This window comes from Podarcis bocagei (genome assembly GCF_964188305.1).
Source record: "Podarcis bocagei genome assembly, chromosome: 3".
Taxonomy (NCBI): Eukaryota; Metazoa; Chordata; class Lepidosauria; order Squamata; family Lacertidae; genus Podarcis; species Podarcis bocagei.
In genome coordinates, this window is record NC_138127.1 from 104,801,981 (window position 1) to 104,815,136 (window position 13,156).

At 45.4% G+C, this 13,156-nt stretch overlaps 1 long non-coding RNA gene across 1 annotated transcript; it reads left to right on the forward strand.

The window, feature by feature from the left end:
• Window positions 1-10,405: 10,405 nt before the first annotated feature.
• LOC308584280 lies at window positions 10,406-12,808 on the forward strand. Its single transcript, XR_014006735.1, has 3 exons — window positions 10,406-10,518; window positions 11,520-11,636; window positions 12,780-12,808. It is a non-coding gene; the product is annotated as an uncharacterized lncRNA (long non-coding RNA).
• The last annotated feature ends 348 nt before the right edge of the window (window positions 12,809-13,156 follow it).

Here is a 13,156-nt window from a genome sequence, read left to right on the forward strand (position 1 = left end):
CACCATGCATTTAGAATCCGAATACCAATGCTGGGGTGCCCATGAAAATGTGCACCAATCTTGTCCCAATGTTTTAATTCCCAAGTCCCATCTGCAGGAAACCAGGGGGAATGCTCCTCGATGGCCAGAATAAGCTGTATCAAATCACCCTCCGGAACTTCCAATTTGTTGGAGGAGAGGAGAAATTTTAAGTCTTTTAAAAATTTCTGTTGGGGAGTAGACAAAGAGCTGCCCATTTTTCTAAAATCAAGATAAAAGGGATCTAACTCACCGGGATCCTTTTGAAATGTGCAGCGCTTGCAACCCTTGCCAGGCGTGGTGAGCCGATGATATCCGTTGCGTGGATCGAAAAACCTCACACGGTTTTCTTTTAAAAGCCTCACACATATTCTTTTAGTCAGCCTCACATGGGGCACCACTTGACGGAAGCCAGCCGTCACAAATGGCGCAGTTTAGCATAAAATAAAGACACAGAGAGCCAGCAATATTTTCAGGATGGTATGAGCAGCTCCTTTCGAACTTCTCTCCTCTCCGGTATCTTTTATTATCCTTTGTTCTCTCCTCTCGCATGGCCGTTTGCCAATGTCTCACGTTACCTACATCCGGTCATGGCTTTTACCCACCCATTCCCATATAAGGTTATGCACTTAATACACTGCAAGGCACGGACATGCAGGTCACCGAGGTCAGCGAGGCACCAGGTGGCGCCACAAGCCTTTGCCATGACTTCATGGCTCCCACAGATTCCTGCATTGCAGAGGTTGGAGTAGATGAGCCTTCGAGTCTCTTCATGAGAAATGTTGCTTTTTCAGATGGTTTTTTCAGAATAAATAGTGCTTTTAATTATTGCTTTTTTGTAAAGGTCATAAGGCCATAAGGATGCAACAATTAGGGATTTTTTATCCGTGGGCCTTTTAACATAATTTGTATTTGGGGGTTATTTATAGGGTGCTGTATCTTTAGGATCTTCTGGTTTAAGAACTCTAGCTAGAAGAACAGATGTTTGCATGCTTCACTAAGTTTCTGCTTGGAACCTAGACATGAAACCTGCTTTCACCTGTAGCTAAAAACAACTTGTGGTTAAAAGGGATTGTGAGGGAGTCTGTCAAACAGGGGAATTTTTGGATTGTAATCAGGCAGTCGTGAAATCTGTGACCTCTGCGCACAGAGGAGGGGCTTGCGCTCGGACAACACATGTGTTCTGTTGAAATGAGGTGTGCCTGCTTTGGTCACCCATCCTGCAAATACTTTTTTTTGTGATCACTAAAATAAATTTATGCTGCTTCATCAAGTTTGCTCACAATTAAATTCAAGGGTCCCAACCGGCACCTGTGTTTTTATATCTCACCCCTTCCAACACTGCAATTCTATCATTCTATGATTCTAAGAAGATTTGTTCCCAGGGGCTATGAGTAATCTGTGATTAAATACATGTGAAAACAGTAGTGATGCCCTTAGGCTGAGGGAACTGCTCCTGTTGTTGAAGAGCAGGGGAAGAAGTTTCATTTGACTGTCATTTATATCTCACCTTTTCCTCCATGGAGGTCCTGGTGACTTTCTTACCTTCCTTATTCAATCCTCACAACTACCCCGTGAGGTAGGTAAGGCTGAGAGTGAGTGATTGGCCCAAGAACACCCAGTAAGCTTTGTGGCTAAGGTGGGAGTGGAAGGCTGGTCTCCCAGGACCCTCTAAGCACGACATCAGCCTGCCTCTCATACTTTAAAACGCTATTCCAATGCTCCAAATGAAATGTCGTCCGTCAAATTCATGGTTTTGCTTTGCACAAGAGGTCATCTCAAGTAATGGCAATTTACTCCCCTCTCTTTTGCACAGGGTATCGTCATTTCTGCGGGGAAAGTGGCAGGATTTTGCAAGTCCCCCTAAAGTGCAAGCTGTAGCTATGGATATTTGCCATGGACCTCTGTCATGGTAATAAATTCAGCTGTCCAGGTAAGTGATATCCATTGAGTTGGTGGTCCCACTCAGGTGGGAATGTTTCTTCATTCTCAATTCTGATTTTCTGATCTACACTAATGCTTAAATGAAGATGCAGAATCTAGAAGTGCTGCATCGGAACTGAATCTAACTTTGTACTTCTAAATATAGAGTTCATATGCCCTGAGTATATTATCCACTATTCTGATCCAGAAACTGATCCGTGACTATTTCCTTTAGTTCAAGCAAAGCCCTGCTTCTGCTTCCTCTTGTGAAGATGTAGAGTGTAGATCAGGAAATCAGGATTGAAAATGAGTGACTTCCGGGTTAGCGCGAACGACAAATGGCGGATTCCCTCCGAGCTACTCTAGTTTCTTCATCTTCTTTTAAGCATCAGAGCCTCAAGGTTTTCATCTGCCCACAAGGAGTTTTGGTACTGCCGATGTTCCTATGAATGTGAACTGTGCAGATTGCATTTCCCATGGGCAGTAAAAACTGGTGGCTCAGATCTAACTGTACAAAATTTTAAGACAACCCTCTGTAAGTGAGCATGAGCCAGCTGTCTGCTGCTGCTGAAAGAACACAAATGTCATTTGGCAACAAAGAGTTCCATTTCATTCTGAACTTTCCAGACCTCACCTGAAGTGCAAGAATACACCATAAAATCCAGCAGAATAGGAGCTAGTATTGGAGCCTCAGCTTCACGATCTTTCCTTCCAGTGAGCACTCACGGCTGATTTCCTTAAGAATGGAGAGGTTTGATCTTCTTGCAGCCCATGGGACTCTCAAGAGTCTCCTCCAGCACCATAATTCAAAAGCATCAATTCTTCAGCGATCTGCATTCTTTATGGTCCAGCTTTCACTTCCATACATCACTACTGGGGAATGGGGAAACCGTAGCTTTTACTATACAGACCTTTGTTGGCAAGGTGATGTCTCTACTTTTTAAGATGCTGTCAAGGTTTGTCATTGCTTTTCTCCCAAGAAGCAGGCGTCTTTTAATTTCGTGGCTGCTGTCACCATCTGCAGTGATCATGGAGCCCAAGAAAGTAAAATCTCTCACTGCCTCCATTTCTTCCCCTTCTATTTGGCAGGAGGTGATGGGACCAGTGGCCATGATCTTCGTTTTTTTGATGTTGAGCTTCAGACCATATTTTGCGCTCTCCTCTTTCACCCTCAATAAAAGGTTCTTTAATTCCTCCTCACTTTCTGCCATCAAGGTTGTGTCATCTGCATATCTGAGGTTGTTGATATTTCTTCCGGCAATCTTAATTCCGTCTTGGGATTCATCCAGCCCAGCCTTCTGCATGATGAATTCTGCATATAAGTTACCATAGTTTTCGCTCTATAAGATGCACCAGACCATAAGACGCGCCTAGTTTTTGGAGGAGGAAAACAAGAAAAAAAATATTCTGAATCTCAGAAGCCAGCACAAGAGGGATCGCTGCGCAGTGAAAGCAGCAATCCCTCTTGTGCTGGCTTCTGGGATAGCTGCACAGCCTGCATTCGCTCCATAAGACACACACACATTTCCCCTTACTTTTTAGGAGGGAAAAGGTGAGTCTTATAGAGCAAAAAAAAAAAAAGCAGTAAATAAGCAGGGAGACAATATACAGCCTTGTCGTACTCCTTTCCCAATTTTGAACTAATAAGTTGTTCCATATCCAGTTCTAACTGTAGCTTCTTGTCCCACATAGAGATTTCTCAGGAGACAGATGAAGTGATCAGGCACTCCCATTTCTTTAAGAACTTGCCATAGTTTGCTATGGTTGACACAGTCAAAGGCTTTTGCATAGTCAATGAAGCAGAAGTAGATGTCTTTCTGGAACTCTCTAGCTTTCTCCATAATCCAGCGCATGTTTGCAATTTGGTCTCTGGTTACTCTGCCTCTTCTAAATCCAGCTTGCACTTCTGGGAGTTCTCGGTCCACATACTGCTCGAGCCTTCCTTGCAGAATTTTAAGCATAACCTTGCTAGCATGTGGGAAAGCAGAGTACAACTGATCAAAAGAATTTAAACAATGTTTCTACTAACAGGTTTCTCCTCTCATCTTCTGGGTGTTGTTCTTGGTTGTGCTTATAACTTATGAATGATGGGATAAAGTAATTAATGTGGGTATGGGGGGAAGCATATAATGGGGGCAATGTACATAAAACTTTATGCATCACAATAGCAAGCATGTTAAGCAAACTGCAACCAAAAAGGTACAGACCAGGAGAAAAGCACACTGAAAAGATTCTTTCTTGGTAGGTATGGCAACTGCAGTCAAACTGAACAGTCCAACCCAAAGAGGTTGTATCAAACTGCATTACAGCCGAGCTCTTACCCAAAATTCCACTTCCTTTCTATCCAGGCTCTGTGAAGTTGGCAACAGCTTTTGTGAGATGGCAGGAAATCTGTTAACTGATATGGAAAGAAAACAGCAGGAGAAAGGCTATTCTGCAGGTAAATATTAGGAAGTTCTCCAAGATGAATCAATTGCATAGGATGAGTTAAGAGAGAAGAGTTTGGATGCTGAGAGTTGCACAAAATATCTGTTTGTAGCCTGGAGCACAGAACAGATTGTCAATATATGAGAAAGGTGATTGTGTGGGTAAATCTTAGGATGATGTGCAAGATAAATAAATGGCTTAGGATGATTTAAGAGAAAGGGGCCTGGAGGGTTCAGATGCTATGCTGACAGTTACCGGATTTGGCACTGCAACACTATAAGTAGAGAGAACCTCCTTGTTCCATCCAAACGCCACTTCCTTCTGCCTTAGAGTGCCTTCCCTTTGGCAGAGATCTCAGAGGAAACTGCAGCCATGAGGTTCCTCTACCTGAGCCTTACTCTGGTCGTCATCCTCTTCCATGTTGTTGCAGGTAAGAGGGCACAGGGAGGGAGTAGCTGCTGGAAATGCAGAAGGTCTCAGCTTCAATCCCAGGTATTTCCCCTGCCGGAGACCCTGAGAAACTGCTGTAGGTGGAACAACAGCATGTATTAGCTGCTCCCTATTCTATCTGGCTGCTTAAAAAGGGGTGGTGGAGGAGGAAAGTATTTAACAATATATTTAATATTGAAATTTAAATTGAATACATGGCTTTTGCAAAAGTAGAATGTTCAGGATGCTTAATGAGCCAAAAGGCAGCTTCCATGGTGGTCATTTATATTGCTGAGAGTTTAGAAGATTTAGTGTGCAGGGAGACAGTGCTCCTGAAGGTAGGAGTCTATCAATTGATGAAGATGATCATCCAAATGTCATAGACCAAATGGAGCAAACAGCACGCAGATCTAGTGGTGGGAGGAAAAAATCCTCAAATAAGAGACACCGGGGAATGATTAATGGACTTCAATGTCTGTACACTAATGCACAAAGCATGGGAAATAAACAAGATGAGCTTGAGCTCTTGGTACAGCAAACTAAATATGACATAATAGGCATCACTGATCTGGTCCTAACCAATGCTGATGACCTGGTTAGTGGGGTAGAAGTGGAAGGATCATTAGGTGCGAGTGATCATGCTCTTCTGAAGTTTACTATACAGTGGAAAGGAGCAGCCAAGCATACTAGGACTCAATTTCTTGACTTTAAGAAAGCCGACTTCATAAAACTTAGGGAAGTGCTGGGTGAGATCCCATGGACAGTAATACTAAAAGGAAAGGGAGTTCATGGTGGTTGGGAGTTTGTTAAGAGGGAGATAGTAAAAGCACAACTTTAGGCAATACCAATGAGACGGAAACATGGAAGGTACCTAAAGAAGCCAGGGTGGCTATCTAAAGAACTTTTAACTGAGTTAAGATTAAAAAAGGATGTGTACAAAAAATGGAAAAGGGGAGAAACCACCAAAGAGGAATTCAAACAACTAGCCAGCATGTGTAGACACAAAGTCAGAAAAGCTAAAGCACAGAATGAACTCAGGCTTGCTAGAGAGGTTAAAAGCAACAAAAAAGGCTTTTATGGGTATGTTCGTAGCAAAAGGAAGAACAAAGAAACAGTGGGGTCACTCAGAGGAGAAGATGGTGAAATGCAAACAGGGGACACAGAAAGGGCTGAACTCCTTAATGCCTTCTTTGCCTCAGTCTTCTCCGATAAAGAAAACAATGCCCGACCTGAAGAATTTGGAGCAAATGATTCAGCAGAGGAAACACAGCCCAGAATAACTAAGTAGATAGTACAAGAATACTTGGCTAGTTTAGATGTATTCAAGTCTCCAGGGCCAGATGAACTGCATGCAAGAGTATTAAAAGAACTGGCAGATGTGATCTCAGAACCATTGGCAGTCATCTTTGAGAATTCCTGGAGAACAGGCGAAGTCCCGGCAGACTGGAGGAGGGCAAATGTTGTCCCTATTTTCAAAAAGGGGAAAAGAGAGGACCCAAATAATTACCGCCCAGTCAGTCTGACATCAATACCAGGGAAGATTCTGGAGCAGATCATTAAGCAAACAGTCTGTGAGCACCTAGAAAGGAATGCTGGGATCACCAATAGTCAGCATGGATTTCAGAAAAATAAGTCATGTCAGACTAACCGGATCTCATTTTTTGACAGAATTACAAGCCTGGTAGATGAAGGGAATGCAGTGGATGTAGGCTACCTTGATTTCAGCAAGGCATTTGACAAGGTGCCCCATGATATTCTTGTAAAGAAGCTGGTAAAATGCGGTCTTGACAATGCTACCACTCAGTGGATTTGTAACTGGCTGACTGACCGAACCCAAAGGGTGCTCATCAATGGTTCCTCTTCATCCTGGAGAAGAGTGACTAGTGGGGTGCCACAGGGTTCTGTCTTGGGCCCGGTCTTATTCAACATCTTTATCAACGACTTGGATGATGGACTCAAGGGCATCCTGATCAAATTTGCAGATGACACCAAACTGGGAGGGGTGGCTAACACCCCAGAGGGCAGGATCACACTTCAAAACCACCTTGACAGATTAGAGAACTGGGCAAAAACAAACAAGATGAATTTTAACAGGGAGAAATGTAAAGTATTGCACTTGGGCAAAAAAATAATAATGAGAGGCACAAATACAAGATGGGTGACACCTGGCTTGAGAGCAGTACAGGTGAAAAGGATCTAGGAGTCTTGGTTGACCACAAACTTGAAATGAGCCAGCAGTATGACGCGGCAGCTAAAAAAGCCAATGCAATTCTGGACTGCATCAATAGGAGTATAGCATCTAGATCAAGGGAAGTAATAGTGCCACTGTATTCTGCTCTGGTCAGACCTCACCTGGAGTACTGTGTCCAGTTCTGGGCACCACAGTTCAAGAAGGACACTGACAAACTGGAACGTGTCCAGAGGAGGGCAACCAAAATGGTCAAAGGCCTGGAAACGATGCCTTATGAGGAACAGCTAAGGGAGCTGGGCATGTTTAGCCTGGAGAAGAGGAGGTTAAGGGGTGATATGATAGCCATGTTCAAATATATAAAAGGATGTCACTTAGAGGAGGGAGAAAGGTTGTTTTCTGCTGCCCCAAGAGAAGCGGACACGGAGCAATGGATCCAAACTACAAGAAAGAAGATTCCACCTAAACATTAGGAAGAACTTCCTGACAGTAAGAGCTGTTCGACAGTGAAATTTGCTGCCAAGGAGTGTGGTGGAGTCTCCTACTTTGGAGGTCTTTAAGCAGAGGCTTGACAACCATATGTCAGGAGTGCTCTGATGGTGTTTCCTGCTTGGCAGGGGGTTGGACTCGATGGCCCTTGTGGTCTCTTCCAACTCTATGATTCTATGAGTCTATGATCCCCAAGTCCTTTCTAATTCCAGAGGTCCTGAATCTATGAAGAGTAAATATCTGATGAAGGATTCCATTGTAGACCTAACCCAGCAAGTTTCTTTGTTAAAGAATGCCCACAGTTGCCACCTCAGGACCCCATCATTATACCCTATGAAGAGATGGTGCCCCTAGCCAAATGGGTGGGCCTTACCCCCTCCTCACCTGGCTGGTAGCTGAGAATGACTATAGCCAGCACATTTGGGTGTGAGCTGAGCAAAACACATTGGCAACACTACTGGGAAGATTACAGAAAAAAACATTCTCAGAGAGGGCGCAAGTGGCAAGGTATTTCTGAAGCTCAGAACAGCAGTAATTCTGATTGGCAGATGTTGAAAGCAAAGGGGCAACCTTCAGTAGAATGGAATGAAGGCTGACATAGTTGCCATTTATGTGGGTCTGTGGGTGCATTATCTGCTAATTTTTCTCTCCTTGCATTAACAACCTGCAAGATATAGGCTTTTCAGCTTTGCAGAAAAAATCCCAGGAGCAGTAATAATAATCATCATAATGTTATGATTTATGTGCCACCCAACTGGCTGGGTGCAGCTGAGTGTCAGCACCCTTACAAGGTTCAGGAATCAGCTGGAGTGTTTGCAGAGAAGGAGGACCGATGTGACCCTTGCTAATGTTGCCCAATGAAATAGCAGGTTGAGAGGCAGCAAAAGCCTGTAAAAGTTGGTCATCCCATTAAATATGCAGGGTTCTAGTTTGGAAAAAAAGTAGTTGGCAACCCCTTTGCCCTCTTGAAACGAATTTATTTCCCTTCTCTTTTACACAGGGCAATTTATATGTGAACTAGCAGGAGGAACTTGCCATTATTCAGCAACTACAAAATGTGAAAATGGAGAAATTAAGGGGATCTCCTGTGGCCGCAACGGAATCTGCTGCAATGGCAAGTGATATCCACTGAGTTGTTTTGTTTTTGCAAAAAAGATAAATATGTATTAAATAAATATATATAAAAGGGTAAAGGTAAAGGACCCCTGGCAGTTAAGTCCAGTCACAAACAACTCTGGGGTTGGGTGCTCAGCTAGCTTTACTGACCGAGGGGGCCCTCGTCTGTCTGCAGACAATTTTTTCAGGTCATGTGGCCAGCAAGACTAAGCCGCTTCTGGCAAAACCAGAGCAGCGCACGGAAACGCTGTTTACCTTTCTGCTGCAGTAGTAGTAACTATTTATCAACTTGCACTTTAACATGCTTTTGAACTGCTAGGTTGGCAGAAGCTGGGACTGAGCAAAGGGAGCTCACCCTATCATGGGGATTCGAACGACGACCTTCCGATTGGCAAGCCCAAGAGGCTCAGCGGTTTACCCCACAGCACCACCTGCAACCCGATATACAATGAAGACCCCCCCCCAAATCAAACCATTCTATGTTAAATTGATGATGTCAGTCAAATCAGGACTTCCCATGCCTGACAATCCAAATCTGTAAAACTCCACCATGAGCTCACCAGCTGGCCTCGGGTAAACCAGGCTTTCACTCTCAGCCTCAATCTCCCCCAGTGGCGTAGCGTGGGGGGTGCCAGGGGTGCCGGCCGCACCGGGCGCAACATCTGGGGGGGTGCGAGTCCAGAGGGAAGGGACAAGTTCCTTCCTCCGCCGGGCTCCCCGCCGCCACCGCCCGCCTTGCGCCCTAGCGCGCGCGCACCCCCCGCCGCCGCTGCGCTCCACTCACTGGCTCGCAGGAGGAGCAGCCGCTGCAGCAGCGCCGCCGCCGCCACCGACGCCTGGCTGGGCACAGGCAGCCTCCGCACCCTGCCGCCGCCGCCATCCCCTCGGCCCAGCCACAGGCGGTGGCTGCTTCTGCCGACTGGGAGGGAGGAGAGCTCCGAGGGGCCTCGCCGTGCCCTGCGCTCCCCCAAACCCTCCGAGAGGAAGCCGGTGGGCGGGCGAGGGTCTCCCGGCAGAAGGGGGCGCTGCTGGCTCCGGCTCTCAGCGCAAGTCTCAGCCGCGGGGGGGGGGGCGAAGACGGAGCACGGCTGGAAGCCCCCGGACCCAGCTGGAGGAGGAGAGGCGCTCGCCAAACCCGGATCTGGAGCTCCACCTACAGCCCAAGGAGAGGAGGGGGCGGGGAGGCGCCCAAGGGGAGGGGGCTTCGGCTGCCTCGGCCCGCGGGGGCTCCGCAAATAATAAATTTAATAAATTCCTGCTGAGCCTTGGGGGGGGGGGTCCTTGGCTCCTTCGCTCGCCTCCAGCCCCAGGGCCTAGCGTGGGGGGTGCAGGGGGGCCGGGCGCAACATCTGGGGGGGGCGCTCGCACTTGAGTGCTAATATCCACGGGTTAGGGGGCGCAAATTACTTGCCTTGCCCCGGGTGCTGACAGCCCACGCTACGCCACTGATCTCCCCATCGGTATTATGGGACATAATAATACTGACTTGCTGGTTCAGAAGGCTTTGAATATTTATTTACTCATTGCATTTATATCCCACCTTTTCCTCCATGGAGCTCAAGGTGCCTTCTGTGGTTCTTCCTAATTTAATCCTCACAACAACCCTGAGAGGCCCAAGGAGACACTGTGAGCTTCATGATGAGGCTGGATTTGAAGGCTGGTCTCCCATTTCCTAGTCCAGGACCTCAGGCTCTCATACTTGGAAGTGCTAGTCCAATGTTCAAAACAAAACGCCCGTCAAATTAACATTTCTGTTTTGCACAAGAAGTCCTTTCAAATAATGACAATTTAATTCCCTCTCTTTTGCACAGCTGAAATTCCATTTTGTACACACTCGGGAGGATTTTGCCAGGCCCCAATCACTAAGAACTGTACCTTTGGAGAGATTACAAACATCCCCTGTGGTCCTAATGAACGCTGCTGTAGATGTAAGTGATACCCATCACTTGGTGGTCCCACTCGTGCAAATGTTTACTAATTTTTAATCCTGTTTTCCTGATCTACACTCTACATCTTCACTGGACAATGCAGGGCTTTGCTTGTGCTAAAGGAAATAATCATTGATCAGTTTCTGGATCAGAGTAGCTGATAATATGCTCAGGGTATATTAATTTTATTTTTAGAAGTAAAAAGTTGGATTCAGTTTTGATGCAGCCCTTCTAGGTTCTGCATCTTCTTTGAAGCATTAGAGCCTCAAGGTTTTCATCTGTGCACAGGGAATTTTGATGCCACCGATGTTCATATGGGGGCAAACTGTGCAAGCTGCTCTTTCCATGGGAAGTAAAAAATGGGGGCTTTGATCTAACTCTCCAAAATGTTAAGGCAGCACTGAGTAAGTGAGGATGAGCCAGCAGTCTGCTGCTGCTGAAGAAACACAAATATGATTTGGCAACAAAGATTCCCACTTCATTCTGCACTCACCAGAACTCACCTGAAGTACAAAAATAATGTTGACCGGAGCATCAGTGAAATCAGGACATCCCATGCCTGGCAATCCAAGTCTGTGAGAATCCTCCATGAGATCACCAGCTGGCCTATGGATAACCACACTTTCACTCTCAGCCTCAATCTCCCCATCAGCATTATGGAACATAATAATACTGATATTTTTTCATTGCATTTATATCCCAGGTTCTTCTCAATGGAGCTCAAAGTGGCTTCTATGTTTCTTCTTAATTTAATCCTCACAACAACCTTGCAAGGAAGATTAGGCTGAGATTGAGTGACTGTCCCAAGGCCACTCTGTAAGCCTCATGATGAGGCTGGATTTGAAGGCTGGTCTCCCATTTCCCAGTGCAGGACCTCAGTCTCTCATACTTGGAAGTGCTATTCCCATGCTCAAAACAAAACGCCGGTCAAATTAACGTTTCTGTATTGCACAAGGAGTTCTCTCAAATGATGAAAATCTACTTCCCTCTCCTTTGCACAGATGGACTCCCATTGTGTAGATTCTCGGGAGGTTTTTGCCAGGCCCCAAGGACTGATAACTGTCCCTTTGGAGAGATTACAAACGTCTCCTGTGGTTCTAATGAACGCTGCTGCAGGAGTAAGTGATACCCATGAGTTGGTCCCACTCCTGTGTGAATTTTTGCTCATTTTTAATCCTGATTTCCTGATCTACACTCTGCATCTTCACTGGAGGAAGCAGAAGCAGGGCTTTGTTTGTGCTAAAGGAAATAGTGGTCAATCACTTTATAAATCAGGACATATTAACCCTATTTTTAGATTTCTAAATTTGGGTTCAGTTTTGATGCAGCACTTCTAGGTTCTGCATCTTCTTTTAAGCATTAGAGCCTCAAGGTTTTCCTCTGTGCACAGGGAATTTTGATATCACATTTTTTTCGTATGGGTACAAACTGTGCAGGCTGCACTTCCCATGGGCAGTAAAAACTGGTGGCTCTTATCTAACTTTCCAAAATGTTAAGACAACACTCAGTAAATAAGGATGAGCCAGCAGTCTGCTGCTGCTGCAAGAACACATATGTGATTTAGCAAAAAAGAGTTCCACTTCATTCTGCACTCACCATTCCTCACCTGAAGTACCAAAATACATCACAATATCCAGCAGTAGAACCGGAGCTGGAAACCTGATGGTCCCTAAGGACCTGAACCAGGGGAGGAATTCTTGAATGCCAACAATGTTGATAGTTACAGATAGGTAGCTGTGTTGGTCTGCCGTAGTCAAAAGAAAATGAAAAAATTCCTTCCAGTAGCACCTTAGGGATCAACTAAGTTTGGTCTTGGTATGAGCTTTCGTGTGCATGCACACTTCTTCAGATACACACAATGGTGATAGTTCATTCTGCCTCTTAGAAATACTGGAGAAATGAATTGAAAAGCAACTGCAATCTGAGGCTGGAGATGAGAAATAATTTAATAGATCTATTCTAGCAGTGATGGAGTCCTCAAAGTCAGCAGCTGCCAGCAGCCCATCCTGATATCCAGGATGGGTCAGGGGATGTCGGCATTGATCTTGCAAATTCCTCTGAGAGCTCTTCCGGGGCTGGGCCTGCATGTCCTCTTCCTTTCTGCCGCAGATTCCTGCATTACAGGGTGGGCTTAAATGTTCCATTGAGTCCTTCCAACACGACAATTCTATGATCCTCCCTCATTTCCTGAAGGTGAGCAATCTGACTCCAGGCTCATGAAAGTGCAATCGATTAGAGATTTCCTTCTTTCTTTTATTTAGGGCAATAATTAATGTAAGAGGAAAAGGGGGGTCCTGCCAGGAGGAACGCACCAAACGCTGCCTATCTGGTCTAACTCTTCCTGCTTAATGTGGCTTCAATGCACAATGCTGTGCCCTTGAATGACATCAGTGAGCAGCACACATCCATCAGTGTGAACGCCTGATGGCTACGCTGATTCTTCTGGATCTTTTCTTGTGGAAGTGGGCCTGATCATCCATTTGTGAAGCAAACAATGAAACAAAGATCAGTCTGTTCAGATGATCATCTAATTAAACACCTATTAACCTGCAAATTTAAAATGTATTTTTTTTCCATTTTTTAAAAAAGCATCTATGGCTTAAAATGACCCACCTCCAGTGGAAGCGCATCATATCTG